This window comes from Euprymna scolopes, chromosome 2, assembly GCF_053919585.1.
Source record: "Euprymna scolopes isolate OS-2025 chromosome 2, ASM5391958v1, whole genome shotgun sequence".
NCBI classification, from domain to species: Eukaryota; Metazoa; Mollusca; class Cephalopoda; order Sepiida; family Sepiolidae; genus Euprymna; species Euprymna scolopes.
Window position 1 is genome coordinate 71549968 of NC_136483.1, and position 17497 is coordinate 71567464.

The following is a 17497-nucleotide window of genomic DNA, read 5'->3' on the forward strand; positions in this document are numbered from 1 at the left end:
TCATTTTTTTTATTGTATATTTTTTTCTTCAATTTTTTTACTTTATTTCAGAACTGATCTTATTCAAGTTTTGTTTTTAAAATTTATGAAAAAAAGAAAATGTTTGTACTTTCAACGATTTCCCCCCACTCTCTGTGTGTATAAATCTAAACGCAAACTTCCATGAACAAATTTTATTTCTTAGAACTGCACTCTTGTGAAGCTCTGTACCATGGGTTTGCTTTCCAGCTTGCTATAACATGGTAAACAAGTTCTTAATGAACTGTCTTCTTAAAATAATCAACTTCTACCCAATGTCCACTACTAACCATTATTACAGTGTTGCCTCAGTGACCACCTTACACTAATTAACTTTGATCCTTAAGTGTCCTGCAAGCCTTGATAAATGATGACTATCTTGTAAAAAAAAAATACCATAATAAATGTTGAATCACAAATCAAATCAAATTTATTTGTAAAAAAAATGTGCAACAAGCCATGTAAATAAAAAAAAAATGGATTTATATGCAATCTGAATGCTTGTCTATGGCCACTTGAAATCTGGATATTGTAGGCATTGTCACTACCTTCTTTTGGTAGGCTGTTCAAAGGAGCAGAAACTCTAATAGAGAATGCTGTCGTTTTTTTATTGAGACCAAATCACATATATTGCATCCTTTGCTGGGTTCCGTGGAAATCATATAAAAAATCTCTCAAAAAGTTCTATTTAAATTTTGTTGATAGTGATGCACAACAGAATCAAGTCTCCTCTGCCACTGCTCAAGTGAATTTGTTGAGGGAAATCCTGTAATGATAAAAAGTATTGGGTTAATCTGGAACAAATAGTAAATACTAAAAAATATTGGAAATCTTATTGAAACTAAGCAAACCTGTTATAAATACACTTGTGCAAACAGGGTTGTTTAGTTGCCAGTGAATTACGATCAAGCAAAGTTGCGCAGTTTGACTGTTATGTTTGCAACGATTGGCTGTCATCAATGTTTTAATAATAAAAATATTCAGTTTAACATCCATTTTATATATATTGGGCAGATTCTAGAAATTAATTTCCAAACTAACTCTGGCCAGGTCTTTATTTATCCTTTTTTTTTTCTCTCAAGTCCATCCTTATCACTTGCTCCCATGTTTTCCTTTGTATTTCCTTGTACACTCGCTCTGTTACCTTAACTGTTCTACATTTTTTAACCCAAGAACTTTGATCCATTCTTTCAGCATAACCAAACCAACAAAGTATCCTCTTTCTATACCAGGATTTCCCAACCAATGTTCTGTGGAATTCTAAGGTTCCTTCAAGAAATACTGATATGGTTATTATGTGCAAATGCATTTTTTTTTTTTTCAGTTCTTTCTTTTCCAAACATAATTTTCTTAGACATGTCTGGATTTGTGAATAAACTAGAAAAATCATTCTCCTCCTACAATCAGTTGACACAATACAAACTAAGATAGTCAAATTGGGTGAAGAGCGATTTTTCTTCAATCCATTGGTATTGTCTACACTTTGTTGGCAGCAAAAAGGTCAAGAATTGGATAAACTAAGCTCCTCGACCCTTTGCTTTGTTTACTACTGATTCTTAAGTTGTTAATTTACCTCTGATTTCCTAAGATCAACCGACTAGCTTAATGCACTCTTCCCTATATCATCTGACCGCATTTCCTCTAGCTATTGTTTTGCATGGAAGAATGGTGGCCTCAAATGTTAACTGCTTGATCTCTTGCAGATTCCTATATAATAGAGTAGGATTTCCCAACCAATGTTCCATGGAATCGCAGTCTTCCTTAAGAGCTTGCCAATGGTTCCTTCAAGATATACTGATAGATAGACAGAAATTATTGTCTTTATACAAATGCATTTTTTTCAGTTTTTTTTTTCTTTTTTAAACCTAAAAAATTTCAGTTATTTTTTTAATAAATTTGAGAAATACATTTTTATTTATTTATTTATTTTTACCTAAGCCGATTATAAAAAAAAGAAGAAATAATTTTGTAAAATATTTTCTTATGTGTGGGTTCCTTTGGACATCACTATTATTGGAAAGGTTCCATAAAGGTAAAAGGGTTGAAAAATGCTGCTCTATATTGTCTAGATTTAATCTTCATCTGAGATCATTAGATCTAAGCCTGTCTTTAAGACTCCCATTAAACGTCTGTCATATTATTCTCATATCTCTCATATCATTTCTCTTCATGCAACGCATATCCTCAACCCTCACTGGCCAAGTTTCACTTCCATACATCACCATATTAGAATTGCTCAAATAGATTATTCTTTTTTCTGCAGAACCTTTTTTTTTTATTATTATTTGACAAAATATGTTCAGTTTGTAATGTTTTCAATAATGAAATAAATGTCATTATACATATGTGTGAGGCGTTCATATGTGCTTGTCTGATGCCGCCATTTCGTCTAGTGGTTGTAATAGAAACAGGAAAGGGAGTCTGATGTTATCTTAGCTAGTTGTTTACTTCTTAAACTTGACTTTCTAACTTAACAAAATAAGTGATGCGATATTGGTAACATTTGTTGAGATTATTAGTTTTCTTCATCATTGATAGTGTCTCATTTGCATGGCTTCCACAGGGAGACTGACTTGGAAACCTTAGTTTTCTTTCAGCTTGAAAAACATGATATCATTCGTCATCGTTCGACTCCTGTTTTGTCTACCGTTTGACCTGTTGTCCTCTGCTGCAACTTTACCCAAGGATTGATTCTGTTTTACAGATCTGTGTTTTAAAATTAAAAAAGAGGAGAAACACTTGATGTAAATAGTTGATTATTTGAATGGCAAGTGCTCATCTGAGCTTCAATCTATGGTCCCCCACCCTCCTTGCCAAACTTTCACAAAAAAACATTCGTCTATCTGAAACCACTATCAATAATTTCCCCACTCTTTATCTGTGCCTTAACCTAAACGTGGATTCCAGGAAAAGGGCTTCTTCCTTAGAACTGCACATCTGTGGAACTCTCTTCCATTTCCTTGCTTTTCAGCTGACTACGATATGGTTGTTTTCAAGTCGAAAATTTTTTTTTTTTACAAGGTAGTCGCCACTTATCAAGGCCCGGAAGCCACTCGAGGATAAGGGTTATTGTGTGTACAGTACGTTAGTGTTGGAGATCTGATAAAGTGTCTTACTTAAGGAGGCAGTTCATCAGGAATTTGTTCACATTGGACTTGAAGACCTCCAGGTTGTAGTCAGGTGGGAAACAGGCAACTGGAACAGAGTTCCACAGGCGTGCACTTCTAAGAAAGAAGCTTTGTTCATGGAATCTACATTTTGATTTTGGCAAAGATAAAGAGTGGGGGAAATTTTTGACAGTGGTTTCAGCTAGGTGGGTGTTTATTGTGAAAGATTGGCGGTGGGGTACCCACTGTACCACGCGCTCAAGATCAGAGGAGAGAGAATCTGAGAGAACTTTGTCATTTACGGCCTTTGATGTGTTGCCATAGATGGTCGTGTCATCAGCATAGATGTCAACGAATGATTTAAGTATGTGTTTAGGGAGATCATTGATGTATATCAGGAAGAGAGTTGGGCCCAGGTTGATGAACCGTCTCCTTAAGTAATCCAATTTACCAAATTTCCACTACAAACGATTACAACGATATTGTCCCATTGACTAAACACTCATTAAAAAATGTAAATATGCTTTATGATATAAAAATATTACCCAATTGGTTTATATGACAAATGTTACATTTATTTCTCCATCATTTTTCACACAAAGGATCCTCTCTCTCTCTCTCTCTCTCTCTCTCTATATATATATATATATATATATATATATATATATATATATATATATTTTAACTAGAATATTTTTTGTTTTGAGAATATTAAAATTCATTTCAAAGATCCATTGAGAGAATCAAAGCAGTTAAACTTAAGAAAAAAAGATTCCTACGAAAGACAATGTCACTCATAACCTCCTGCGATTTCATTTCCTCTGGAAACCTACACTAATCCTCGAGTGGTCTCTGGGCCTTGATAAGAGGTGACTCCCATGTATAAAAAAAAAAGAAAAAACAGTTACATCAAGTTTCCTTGTCACTTCGCAGTTTGCACATTTTTCTTTAGTCTTGTTACAGACAGGGTTTCAATGGCAATTTTAATTTCACGAAAACCCAAGAGATATAGGTGTAACAGGAACAAAAAAACAAACAAAAAAAAAAGAAAGAAATAAAAATCTTACTTGGCATTTGTTTTTAAGTGCAAAAAAAAAATGCATTTATTCATGGTTTTTCCAAAACTAAGCATTTCATTATATTTCCGAAGTCTTTTCGCACACCCATGTGCTAAAAGTGTCCGTCTCCCCGCCATCTGAAACTGGCGCTTTCTCACCTTCATGTTTACATCCATCTTCCCCGGCACACAATTTGCTTCTGTCCTTGACGTTGTGATGTATTTTTCTCTCCTTTTCTCATGACGCAAGCTTGCACACACTTGCTTTAACGGCTGCTGCTAATATTTTCACTAGCCAGCTATCCTTTAACTGCTGCTGATTTTCACTTGTACCCATACGCGTGGGCCATGTTGCATAGGAAGCTGATTCTTGAGAATATGTTCACATGTTACATATTAGGGTCATTGTGTCGACAGTGATTAAGTTAGCTAGTGTGCATTTTAACAAAGATCACACAGAGTGCATGATAACTCCTACTAGATTGCAAAGTCAATTTTGTACACTGTCAAGACAAAGAGAGAGTGCTCTGAGTGGCACTTTCCTAGATATGGAATTCACGAAATCTTTAAATGTTTTCATTCGAGCAACTAATATGCAGACCAAATTTATCTATGTATTCTTTTGTCTCAAAATGTGTCGAAAAAAAAAAAAAATCAGAATAGTCAGATTAAAATAGCATATATTCATCATCATCATCATCAGTTTAAGATCCATTTTACATGCTGAAATTATTGAACGGCTTTTAGAAATTGATTTCCAAACTAACCTATCTCTGGCTAGGTCTTTATTTATGCATCTTTCTCTCAAATCTAGGTACTCGTCTAGCTGCAACAATTTACCTCATTTTCTACCTGTGTCTAAAACTAAGCAAAAACTCCACGAGCAAAGTTTCCTTCATAGAACTGTCTGTTAATGTAGACATTGGTTACCTCCCTTGCTTCAGTTACATGGTTACCTCCCTTGCTTGTGGTGATATAAATAGGAGTCGGCCATCTTGGTTTAGTCAGTTCGTTCGTACAGTTTAGACAGACTACAAGTGTCTCAACAAATGGTAGCAGAGATATCCCTCTGTGTGCGACAAAACGAAAAAAAAAAAAAAAAAAAAAAAATCTTTTTTTTTTTTGTACAGCTTGTCTGTAGCACTAGACAGATCGGATATCGGATATGGCAACTTCGAACAAACAACCTCCATTGTTGGAGGGGGAGGATGTTTACGAGAACTGGAAACAAGACGTTGAAATGTGGTCGTTGTTCACGGATCTTTCTGAGGAAAAAAAAGGGCCAGCAGTGTTTTTGACGCTACCACCGAATATTAGAGAATGTGTTCGTGAATTGCCAACAAGTGACATCGGCGGACGAGATGGCTTGAAGATCTTAATAAAGAAACTGGATGACATATATTTAAAGGATGAACACACGCGCGCTTACATGACTTTTAAGGAATTTTACACTTATAAAAGATCGTCAGGTACCAGTATAAATGACTTTCTTGTTCGTTATGAGTTTTTGTACCAAAGATTAAAAAAATTCTACATTATTCTACCGGAAGGAGTGCAAGCTTTTCTTGTTTTGAACGCGGTTAACATATCGGAAGAGAACGAAAAATTAGCGCGGACAACGTGTTCTGTTTTGACGTATCAAAACATGAAGGAATCGATAAAGAAAGTATTTGGTGACATTTATCGTGATGAAAATGTACCGGCAGTGAAATCAGAGCCCGAAATCGTCAACTATAATTATTCTAAACCGGGTAACAACAAAAGGCGTTTTCGTCGAGGACAATCTAATCCATGTGACCGAAGTGGAAACGTGTTGTTGTGTTACAAATGTCAGTCTCCGAACCATCTAATTAGAGAGTGTCCTAGAAATACGCCCAGGTTTACGGAAGCGACAGAACAAATACACATTACGTTGTTCATTCAAGAAAATATTTATTTGAACAGTACAAATGAAAAAATCTCAAATCTTGTAAAGGAAACATTTGGAATGGCAGTCTTGGATTCTGCTTGTACTCGCACACTGGCTGGCGAAGTGTGGCTTGATGTTTATTTAGATACTTTAAATGAAAGTGACCTGCAACTAGTGAAGTATACGAACTCAGACCGGAGTTTTTGTTTTGGTGATGGAGTGGCTGTCACAGCAATTAAAGTTGCTAAATTTCCGGTTACACTCGGAGGTATAAGAGTTTATATCGAAGCAGATATTGTGAAAAACGACTTGCCTCTTCTATTAAGTCACAAATCAATGAAGACAGCAGGAATAGTACTAGATTTCCGGAAAGATATGTGCTGGATTTTTGATAAATGTATTGAACTAAAGACCACAACTTCAGGGCACTATTGTCTCCCCTTAACAAATAAGTTGTTGGATCATAGTGGTACTAAGAACATTGTATTACATGTTCAGAATTTTGGTCAGTGTTCTTTCACAGAAAAAAAAAAAAAGCAGAAAAACTTCATCGACAGTTTGCTCATGCCTCGAAGGAAAAACTTGTTTCCTTGGTTAAAAAAAGTGGCAAATTCAATGACAAGGAATTTATAAAGGCGATTGAGGAGGTTTGTGAAAACTGTCAAATTTGCCTTAGATTTAAAAAAGCTCCACTGCGACCGGTTGTGGGATTGCCTCTTGGCAATAGATTTAATCACACAGTTTGCATGGATTTGAAAGAGTTCATCCACAATGAGGTGTGGATACTACATCTCATTGATGCCGCTACCAGGTATTCAGCGGCAACATTGATCAAAACAAAGAAGAAGGAGGAGATCATCAAAAACATCTTTATGATGTGGATTACCTATTTCGGATCTCCTGTTCGTTTTCTGAGTGATAATGGGGGTGAATTCAACAACGAACACTATAGACAGATGAATGAAAACCTCAACATAGAGACCTGTACTACTGCCGCAGAAAGTCCATTCAGCAACGGTACTGTAGAACGTCATAATTTGATAGTTGCTGAGGCAATGAAAAAAACAATTGACGATGAGAAGTGTGAACCTGAAATTGCCTTGGCATGGGCTATTTGTGCAAAAAATGCCCTCCTCAATTACTCTGGACACAGTCCAAATGAACTTGTATTCGGTTTCAATGTAAATACACCCTCAATTCTGACAGACCAGTTACCTGCTATGGAGTCCTCTACTACAAGTGACATGGTGAGAAAAAATTTAAATGCTCTCCATAGTGCAAGGAGAAACTTTTTGGAAGCTGAGTCCAGTGAGAGAATTAGGAGAGCTCTCAGGTCTAATGTCAGAACTTATGCTGATGAAGATTATGCTACCGGAGACCAAATCTATTATCGGAGGCAGGGTTTTAAAGGATGGCGTGGTCCAGCAAAAGTGTTAGGCAGAGAAGGCCAGTTTGTCTTAATCAGACATGGCGGAGCATTTTATAGGATGCATCCGTGCCAATTGATGAAAGTGAATAAAAACAACGAAAAAAGAACAAAAAAAGCTGAAATGCTGGGAAACACTACAGGAAGGAAGAATGAATACCTTTCAGTTGAGGAGGAGGAGTTGCAGAATCAAGTGGTAGAAAGTGAAGATATAGACAGAGAAGAAGTTGTTGATAGTTCTACCAGTTTAAGAGATAAGACTGAAAAACCTGGCCGAAATAAGACCATAACTTATAAAATAAATGGAAGTGGGGAGTGGAAGAAAGGAAAGGTTATGTCAGTACAGCCTAAATCAACTGGCAAATATAGTCATTGGATCAATATAGAACCTGAGGATGAAAACGAGGATCAAGTTTGTATCAACTGGAATCATATTGATCATTGGAGAGAAGTGCCCCAATATACTGAACAGGAAAATGTAGTCCTGCTCACCGCTGAACAAGAGCAGTCGAAAGCTGTAATGGATGCCAAGCATAAAGAAATAAAAAACATGAACACCTATGAAGTATTTGAATGTGTGCCATACACAGGTCAAAAAACAATATCCACAAGATGGGTGATTACTGAAAAATTCAAGGATAATCAGAAAACAATGAAAGCTCGCCTTGTAGCACGAGGCTATGAAGAAAATAGTAATCTGAAAACGGACTCCCCAACATGTAGCCGTGAAGCTATGCGAATGGTCATGCTAACCGCATCAATAAAGAATTGGATGCTGCAGACCATAGATTTTACCTCAGCCTTTTTGCAAGGTGGTATTTTAGAGAGAGATGTGTACCTGAGGCCACCATCTGATGTTTGTCCTAAATCTCAAGTGTGGAAATTAAAAAGATGCATCTATGGATTGAATGATGCTCCACGGGCATGGTACAAGAGAGTTACTCAGGCTTTGATTGAATTAAAAGGAGTAGCAAGTGCTTATGATAATGCATTGTTTTTGTGGCATGATATTAAAGGAAATTTGACTGGAATTCTTGCTATGCACGTGGATGATTTTGTTTTCTGTGGAAACACAGAGTTTGAAAGGGATGTGATTGCAACATTGAAAGAAAAATTTAAGGTGGGATCTCATGAAAGTGGAACATTCAAATATGTTGGACTGAATGTTAATCAACAGGAAAATGGGATCACTGTAGAACAAGATCTATATGTATCTTCCATATCTCCAATAGAAATAAGCAAAGGGAGGATACTGAGGAAAAATGATGAACTGAATGAAGAAGAGAAGCATGAGTTGAAGAGACTTGCAGGTCAGATGATGTGGGTTTCAACTCAAACACGCCCTGATATAGCTTTTGATGTGTGTAAAATGAGCAACACTGGAAAGCATCCCAAAGTAAAAGCCTTATTTGAGGCGAATAAAGCCTTATCAAAATTGAAATCCAAGAAGGGTTCTATAACATTTCCAAAATTGGGAAAGCCCTCAGATTTACACATTTTGTGTTATACTGATGCCTCTTATGCCAGTCTGGAAGATGGATCTTCACAGGGTGGTTTTGTTGTCTTTATTGGAGGAAGTACTGACAAAATGGCCCCCATGTGTTGGGCGTCAAAGAAATTGGACAGAGTGACAAAAAGCCCATTGGCCTCAGAGACTCTTGCTCTGAATGAGGGAGCTGATGCTGGTGTTTTGACTGCGGTTATGATACAAGAGGTATTTCAGTTGTCTAAATTGCCAGACGTTCTCTGCAAGACAGATAATGCATCACTTGTGGAGACATTGAATTCCAACAATCTGGTAAGCGATCGACGATTGAGAATAGATGTAGCAAGGCTGAAGGAAATGAAGAGTAGAGGAGAGATACAGATAGAATGGATCAAGGGTTGTGATCAGGTCTCTGATTGTTTGACCAAGGCAGGAGCTTCGTCTGAGCTTCTAAGGGACTTGTTAAATCAGAAATAAATTATTCACTTGAGGACAGCAGCAATGTTAATGTAGACATTGGTTACCTCCCTTGCTTCAGTTACATGGTTACCTCCCTTGCTTGTGGTGATATAAATAGGAGTCGGCCATCTTGGTTTAGTCAGTTCGTTCGTACAGTTTAGACAGACTACAAGTGTCTCAACACTGTCTGCCTGTGAAAGACATACCAGGGGGCTGCTTCGCAGCTGACTATAACACGGTCGCTTTCAAGTCTAATCTGAATGAGTTTTTGTTAGGCCTTCCTCTTATATAATTAAACGGAGAAAATATAGAATAAGGACCCCCACCCCCAGCCAACTTCATTACGAAGAAAGAAAAGGGCAGATTTCCGTTGACGCTCATTTGACCTTTACATTTAAATAAAACATTTTAATAAATAAACAATAATTATTTTACATTTTAATAGTTATATTATTTTATTTATTTATTTTTTTTTTGGGGGGGTAGGCATTTTAATTTTTAAATAAGAAAAGGATGGGTTGCGTTCATCAACGGGTCGATATAGGGAAAATTATATTTTTAGAAAAACTGGAGAAATAAAAAAAAATATATATTTATGTATTAATGTAGGATACATGGGGGTGGCAATATTTTCTTATTGCCTCAGTCTAGAAAGATTCCTTCTTCACTGACTGCTGACAGAAGAGATCAGCATCATAGATTTCCAATTATTATGATGGTTATTATTATTTTTTAAATAAAAATATGAATCTAAAGTGCCTCATTTTGAGTCGCTAAAGTCACAAATAAATGATATATTTTGTTTTTGTTTTTTTTTAAATAAAAATATCAATCCAAATTTTGGTTTAGTTTTATCAAAAATTTTGTAAATATAGAAATGCACTCTCCATAAGATAATCACTTGTGTTCGCAAATAACTATATTATTATTATTATTATTATTATTATTATTACTATTACTACTAGCAGGACCCGTGGAAATTCCACAGCAGCATTTTTCATATGTAATACATTGCTGCTTGGCATTCTGTGGACGTTTAACATGAATGAAGATCCACAGATATTATTGTAGCCCTTTTGTTAAAACTGCAAAAGTATTGATTTAAGTAATCTGGTTAATGTAGTGCCAGAATATACCTGATTGTTACGGTTTATCTCCAATATCCTTATAGGAATCTGAAATATTATGTTATGAACGGACACTCCATTATACGAGGGGCGTGCAATAAGTAATCAGTTGTCTGATCTAGCTGAAATTTTGCATGTGCAATGATTTATATCTCTACGGGTTATGTGGCAAATTACAGTTCTGAACTAATTGGGGTTTCTGTTTTACAGGTGTTTGAACTGAGTCAGGTGTGAAATGGAGCCTGTTGTATGTTGAGCAGTGATCCGGTTTTTGTATTTGAAAGGACGCATACTACAGGAGACTTTTGATGAAATGAAAGAAACTTATGGTGATAATGCCCCATCATATGACCTTGTAAAACGTTGGCATTGTGAATTCAAACATGGCCGGAAGTCTGTGGAAACAGCTCCCAGACCTGGTCGCCCCCCTTCTGCCATTGATGAGGCATCCGTCCATCAAGTTGAGGCTGTCATTTTGGAAGATCGGCGCATTACTATTCACCAAATAGCCCAAGATGTCAAGATTAGTACAGGGTCTGTGGAAACTATCATTCATGACCATTTGCATATGCATAAGGTGTCTGCCAGATGGATTCCCAGGTTGCTCACACCATTCCAGAAGCAAGAACGCGTTGAGTGCTCGAGGATGAATTTGGAGATGTGCCAAAGAGATGAGTCAAAGTTTTTCAAAAGACTGATTACACAGGATGAAACCTGGGTCCATCACTATGATCCAGAGACCAAAGCTCAGTCAATGCAGTGGAAGCACTTGGACTCACCACCTTCAAAGGCAAGGCAAGGGTGCAGCCCTCTGCTGGAAAGTTCATGGTCACAGTCTTTTGGTACCAGGACGGAGTAGTGATGACAGATTTCCTGGTAAAGGGTACCACAATTACAGGAGCCTATTATGCTTCACTTTTGAGGAAATTAAGGGAAGCTATCAAAATCAAGAGGTGGGGCAAAATCAGCAAAGGTGCCCTCCTCCTGCAGTACAACGCTCCGGTCCACAACTCGCATGTCGCCAGAGCAGAAGCACAGGCGTGTGGTTGTGAAATCCTGCCCCATCCCCCCTACTCTCCTGACCTTGCTCCTTCTGACTTTCACCTCTTCCCAGCAGTGGAAGTTGTTTTTGGAAAGAAAACGTTTCCCAGATGATGCAGCCTTGATTTCTGAAGTCACGTCGTGGTTGGAGGACCAACCTGGGGTGTTCTACAAAAACGGTCTCCAGAGCTGCATCAAATGATGGGAGAAATGCATAACTCTGTATGGTTCCTATGTAGGGAAAGACTAATAACTGTGCCAAGTTTCGTTGTTCTACTGCTATGGGAAGTGGGTCAGGGGCATTACTTATTGCACGCCCGTTTAGATTGGCTCTAAGGTGATCGGGAGATCTTAATTATTAAAAAGGAGGGATAGAAAGTAATAACATACTGCAAACATTTTGTAGCATGTTATCACCTTCTATCCCTCCTTTTAATAAATAAGATCTCCCGATCAAATAATTTATTATCTGGAAACCATGACGCACGTATGTATGTTAAAGGTACTATGATGTGTGTGCATATATATATATATATATATATATATATATATATATATTAGGTTCCACCATCGCTGATCATTGCGATATTGTCTCGTCACCCGACATTCATTAACTTTTGTCTTAGATAGGCTTCCAAGCTTTGATAAATGGTAACCCCAAAGTTGAAACAAAAAAAAATCTTTCCTTGTCACTCTATATTTTCTTTGGCCTTTCTCCGTGGGATGATCCTACTACCTTAACTGTTCTACATCAACTAACCCAAGATTTCCATCCACTCTTTCAATGTGGATATATTGATTCAGTATATTATAATGCCAGTATACATTTGGATCTGTAAACTTTATGTGAGTGAAGATCTATGTAATCTCCTATATATAATAATTTGATTTCAGAAATTCCCCTCTGGACCAAATTACGGTAGGTTTGCAACAACAGATGCCACATACAAATTTATTATGTCTAAACTTTTACCCACCATTTTATGTAACATTTGAACACCATTACTGACACATTTATTCATTATAATAAAATCCTATTTTGCTTCCTACTAGCGACATCATCACGATTGCCAAGATCTATAGACAAAGTACTTCATATTTTCCCCTCTACCTGAAAAGTCCTCCCACTCTCCCAGTAAGGACCGGGTAAATATATAACCATTATAACTGTATTGACCTAGCACTCTTATTAACTGGATTAAACGCTCAGACACCTACAACTACCATTGCATTTCACTATTCGAAAATAATGATTTCTCCCCAATAACATTCTGCCTATTCTCTTTGGCTGCGACTATAAAATTCTATTATTCCAGATTGTACACAAACATACAAAAAACAATTTGCCATTACGCATTATTTGGATTAACATTATTTACACATTAACGTTCTACTAAATTGAACACATACATTGTTACTATCACCGAGAAAAATATTGTGACAGTATTTTTCGCGGGGGGGGGGGCATAAACATCTGCCAAATCTCTTACTAAAAGATCTCCCTATAGCAAAGTAGCACAGAGTCTAGATTGAGATGATTAGGCAAAAAAAAAATTATTCTTCACTTTCGAAATCATAAAAACTATTTTTTTAATATAAAACACATTTTTACAATCTAAGCCTGAATTATATCCAGATAAATTGTCATCTTCATTACTTTTCATTCAGTTTTGATTCGACTACATTTACCCCAGTTTTTTTTTTAATTCCTTTGTCTGTCAAATAATTTACACCGCTAAAATAAAAAGTCCTTCTTTATTACATTGTCTACAGATATACTTATTTGTTATATATTGGCTTTTGCTTTTGTTTTTTTACTATATTTGTTTTTTGTTTAGTTCTTTTTTCAGGACTCATTTTCAACACTGCTCAGACATCAACTTTTTTTTTTGTACTTTTTTACCTTACCACCAACTACATTATTACCTTTAAACCCGATGACTTCTACAGGTTTCAAACTATGTTGAATAAGACAATCTATTTTAACTTTGGCGGAGACAAGTAGTTTTCGAGATATAATGACATGCATTATGCACTGTACTTTTTTCTCTGCACGACACTCCCACCTACATCCAATTTTTTTTTGTTTATTGTCTTTGCGTGTGGGTATGCTGACAACATATATCAAGGTTAAACTTGGGGCAAATACTTGGACAGACCCCCCCCCTCATAAAATGGGATGTCTATTCCAAAAGCCATTCTTACCATAGTGAGGTTGGTCGTGTCTATTCCATACAACGTTCTTAACATGAGGAGATTAGGAGTGTCTGTTCTTAACATTAGGGCGTTAAGGATTGGCCACCAACAACAACCATAGTTTAATTTTTTACAAGGAAGAGGCATGCTCCACCGGGCAACACCGGTTAACGAGTCCTGCTAGTGTAATAATAATAATAATAATAATATTAAAAATTAGCAGGACTCATTAACCAGCATTGCCCGGTGGAAGCATGACAGATCCAGAACAGAATCGTTAAAGGACCTCCCTTGAAAACAAATTAAACTATGATTGTTGTTGGTGGCCACTGCCGTCCCTGGAAAATAGCGTACACTGGTGGCCGCAGCTCAAATGACATAATCTGGCATCCACTGTCGGACATTGTTTCCAATGGCAGCTAGTGAAAGCCACTGTCTGTGATAGTCAGCAATGTCGGTTACTGGCGGTTAGTGTTGGTTTGGGGCGATAACCTGCAGGCACTGAGTGACTCTAAAGAAAGCATTTATTAACTCTTTAGATTGAGCGAAAACAAAGGTAGATAATTGCCTTCTACCGATGACGGCATCTTTCAGGTTGGAAAGCGTTTTTCTTCTCGGTATACTGCACGCATTTTTTTCTAAAAATAGCTTTAGCAAATCTTCTAAATAATACAATACTCCACAGAAAGTAAAAGTTGATAAAAAAAAACAAATATATAAAAAAATAAGTGTTTCCATAGCCAATAAAATGTATGTTGAAACCTACCTGCATACTATTTTTGTGTTTTAACTTATTTGAAAGCGTTTAATCAGTTCTACAAAGAAAGTGTCGACATGATAAGTCACAGGTTTGATGCCTAGGTAATCTCGGTCAAGAATATAAAAATAAATTCAATCGACAACTGGAGTAAAAAATGATTTTAAAAAAAAATACAGCATAATTAAAGTTTTGATAATCAATCACAAATCGAAAATTAAATATTGGTACCTGTAAAAGAATTTTTTTTAGGAACCTTTTTTTTGGGGGGGGTAGCGTGTCGGTATTTTATGCATATTTGCATTGAATGTATTCTCAAACCAATGCTATGTTTACGTTTTGAGAGAGTTCCGTCCGAGCAAGGAAAGAGCAATGTGTTTGATTACATTTTATGTTAGTTCCGTGTGCGCAAGGAAAGATTCAGCAATACGTGTTAAAATGGCAATAATTCTCAAATTTTTTATAAGAGCTCACCGTATAAAATTTTAAATTTTCAGTATTTAAATTTAATAATTTTAAGCGATTATCAAGACTTCAAAGAGACTGTATATGTTTTGTAGTAGAATTGCAGCATATATAGAAGTTGATTAAATTTTATGTTTGTGCGATTATCGAGTGTTAAAAGACGCTATGTACATTTTATTTTTACTTATGCATATATCTTAACATGCTGAATTGTCCCAAATAAGTTGCCGTTATTTATGAAACATTAAGACAATTTTAAGGTTGCCAGTAGTTAAATTTCTAGACGGCCAAAAATCGGAAGAAGAAAAAAAGAAATAAAGAAAGAAAGAGGGTATTTTTACGACAATCCAGAGTAATATAAACACTCCCAACCTCTCCATGTTAAGAACGGCTTTCAGAATAAACATCCCCAACCTCGGAAGCCGTTCTTAACATGTGGAAGTTAAAGGTGTTTATTCTGAAAGCCGTTCTTAACATGGTGGAGGTCGGGTGTGTTTATACTACACTTGGTTAAGTCGTAAAAAATACCTCGTTGAAGGCCGTTTAAACGTATAGGCAAAAAAAAAAAAGTAGATTATCATTTTTTTGTGTGTGTGTAAAACGACGCTGGGTTGCGTCGTAAAAATACCAAAATAACTTTTTATACACAAAACAAAACAAAACAAAAATATATTTTTTCACTAATTGAAAGAAACAAAACTTTTATAGACAAAACACACACACAAAAAAAAAAACGGAAATAAACAGATGGCAATAAAAAAAGAAAGAAAATAGTAAAAACTTATGAATTTATTAGGGTATGTTGTTTTTTGTTCATTTTTGTGACTGACTTCCGTTCACTCAGTATAATCCAACGGTTTTCGTCGGCAAGCACGGAAAAACAGGATTTAAACTGCAGAAGTACAACTTCATGTGTATAATTAGATGTGTAAAACGAAAAAAAAAAATAAAAAAATAAGCAAAGATTAATCATTAAACCCCGACTGATAATATTGGTCTACAGCTAAAGAAAGAAAGGAAAAATGTAGAAGATACATTTACTACTATATACTATACATATGTTTGTGTACGTTTTAGTTTTAGCAAAGAAGCTAAACACGTAAAAGGAGTGAAACATTCGTTCGCTGTTGTTATATGTTGAAAATTTAGTGTCTATTGACTGAAATTGATGCTGTGACATCATATTGTAATGTTCTGAAGTGTTCGTTTGAATGATCTAAGTCCGGAATAAGAGAATTAGCGGACAACTAGTCAGAGGCAGCAGACTTTCCCAAGGGAGACTTTATTATATTTTGATTCTACTACGAGAAAGTTAATGATATATCTGTGTGTTAATGAGTCAGTTACGGACGGTGTAAGTATAAAATCTGCGGAATGTGTAGACTTCTTCCCGGTGTCGACTGGTGGTGGTAATAGCACTAAATATTCAGAGCGAGAAATAGGTACCCCTTCCTCTAAAGATGGTGCGATTGTGATGGTGTTGCTCCAAGGAAGTAATATATTATTTTATCATCACGATTGAATGTGTCTACAAAGATGTCTGAAAATTTCATAAGGTAGTAGCTAATAGCGTAAATGAATTGAGTTTGTATGTGGTATCTGTTGTTGCAAATCTACGATATTTTGGTCCAGAGGGGAATTTCTGCAGTCATTTTGTTATATATGTAAGGAGAGGAGATGGAAAGGAAATCAATACGTCCTTTTCTATAACGTTTTGAAAGCTACAATATATGAAACTATTTTATAGGTTTTTATCCTCTTGAAATTGTATATTGCTGATACTATCTTCTATATTATATATTTTTTTGTTTGTCTGTCTGTCCATTCCACTTTTTCTTGGAAACTACTCGGCTGATCTGATGGACCTTTGTTATGATAAGGTGTAGTGAATTAAGTATTATGGTATCCGTTCGATGCGAAATTAACAGAGGTTAATAGCAATTAATCACCATGGTGGCACATTTACTCTAGAAGTTTTCTCAGAAACTATTGGGCCTATCTGACCTTTGTTATACTAAGGTGCAGTAGACTAAATATTATGGTAACCATTTAATTAGGGAATTATATTAATAGGGATTCGTATTTAATGCAAAATTAAGCCCAAATTTAATCGTATTTAACCATCAATTTGACATAAAGCACTCATTCGAAGTTACTTTTGCCTGTTTTTATAGGCTAAAATATTTAGTTATATTAAATTATGCATCCATTTATTATGTGTGTGCGTACTTCTCATGACTACGTGACTTATATTTTCTTTTATTTATTTACCACTAGCACGACCTGTGCCCAAGCGTTGCCCAGGGGATCACTGTGTGTAGATGAGGAGGAGATGATTAATTTTTTTGTGCTTTTTAGGAATAGGTATTCAGAAATTTGCAATCGTGATGTAAGTAGTTTTGCCTTTCTAGAGAAAACCCAATTTAGTTTTGATGCTTCTACACGTTAT

General features: G+C 36.0%; 1 long non-coding RNA gene across 1 annotated transcript in view; it reads right to left on the minus strand.

Annotated features, from left to right (window-relative positions):
- Positions 1-425: 425 nt before the first annotated feature.
- Positions 426-17497, minus strand: part of LOC145292175 (uncharacterized) — a 103066-nt gene continuing 85994 nt past the window's right edge. Inside the window, exon 2 of the long non-coding RNA XR_013869560.1 lies at positions 426-784. This is a non-coding gene — a long non-coding RNA (uncharacterized LOC145292175). The remainder of the gene's footprint in view (positions 785-17497) is intronic.